At 32.0% G+C, this 1,463-nt stretch overlaps 1 protein-coding gene across 1 annotated transcript in view; it reads right to left on the reverse strand.

Annotated features, from left to right (window-relative positions):
• Nucleotides 1-898: 898 nt before the first annotated feature.
• LOC138859980 (uncharacterized) overlaps nucleotides 899-1,463 on the reverse strand; it is a 10,810-nt gene continuing 10,245 nt past the window's right edge. Inside the window, exon 6 of the mRNA XM_070116584.1 lies at nucleotides 899-1,463. This exon is cut by the window's right edge and continues 699 nt beyond it. The gene's annotated coding sequence lies outside the window, so the exon portion shown is untranslated.

Below are 1,463 nucleotides of genomic sequence, written 5' to 3' on the forward strand. Positions count from 1 at the left end.
TGATATTGATATTGATACTTGATATTGATACTTATACTTAAATAGACCGTTCGCTCGTGTCAGTAACGCTACGAACGTTTTATTTGTAACATGCAGTTATAGTCATTCGCTACACAAGGCCAATAGGCGAACGACATTTTATGTTTCTTCTTCTTCTTCCTCTTTTTGTTCTTTTTCTTCTTTTTCTTCTTCATCTTCTTCACGACCATAACAGAGGCAAGTCGGTCCAATGTGGAGTAGAGTGCGCTAAATATGAATAATTTTTTTTTTTTTTTTTTTTTTTTGTAAATATGATGGTGAAATTTTGTACTTATGATATTGAAGATGCTTTGTGCTTATACTGATTTTTGTACTTTTACTGTTGTGGACGCTTGTACTTGTAATTTGATGACTGTATTTATTTTATACGTATGTTGATGACTTTTTGTACTTATAATAGCGACATTTATACTTATAATCTACTTTTTTCATTGTAATGCTTTTGTTTTTTGTTATTTTTTTACTTATAATGTTTTTTTTGTAGTGATAATGTCCAAAACATTTTGTACCTATAATCTTTGTACTTATAATCTTTGTACTTATAATGCTTATAATGGTGAGAATTATATGACAGTGACAGGACAATGGTAGGAGAGTGGTAGGAAAATGGCAAGACAATGGCAGGACAGTAGTTACAATGATATGACAAGCAGGACAATGACAGGACCAACATAAATAACAATAGACCACAACAGTAGAAGGAAAATAGAGGAAAAGAAATGGAACCAGAGATTACAATACCAAGTGCACACGCACGCACGCACACACACACACACACACACGCAATCTCTCTCGATTCATTTATTCATTGGTTTGCACTTAAACACAACCGTATGATGGGTGTTTTGAAACAAATATGTCGAATTAGTGTTTATTAGTCAACAGCAATTTCAAATACACAAACCACAAAAATTACACAAAATGAGAAATAAATATATGATTAGAATGTAAAATAAAATAAAATAGGTAATACTGGGATTTTTTTTTTTTAGACAGCGAAGCACTCTTGGCTTTAAGAAGGTTCAAAATACCACAAAAATTACACGAAATAAGAAATAAATATATAATGATTAGAATAGGATAAAATAAAATAAAGAGGTAATATTGGGATTTTTTTTTCCAGACAGCGAAGCACTCCTGGCAGGTTTAAGACGGTGTCATATTAAAAGGCACTGTGATGTAGTTTAGAAATGGCACTGAAGCGGCACTGTGCCACCGTGATAAACTCGTAGTGCTAATGACTTGGATAAAGAGACGGATAAAAAGGATAAAAGTGACGGAATTCAGGCTGATATGCTGAAGTCGATGACCGGGTGATATCAAAATACCACAAAGATTACACAAAATAAGAAATGAATATATGATTATTAGAATATGATGAAATAAAATAGGTAGTGGATTTTTTTTTTTTTTTGAGTTGGTGT

This window comes from Penaeus vannamei, chromosome 3, assembly GCF_042767895.1.
Source record: "Penaeus vannamei isolate JL-2024 chromosome 3, ASM4276789v1, whole genome shotgun sequence".
NCBI lineage: Eukaryota > Metazoa > Arthropoda > Malacostraca > Decapoda > Penaeidae > Penaeus > Penaeus vannamei.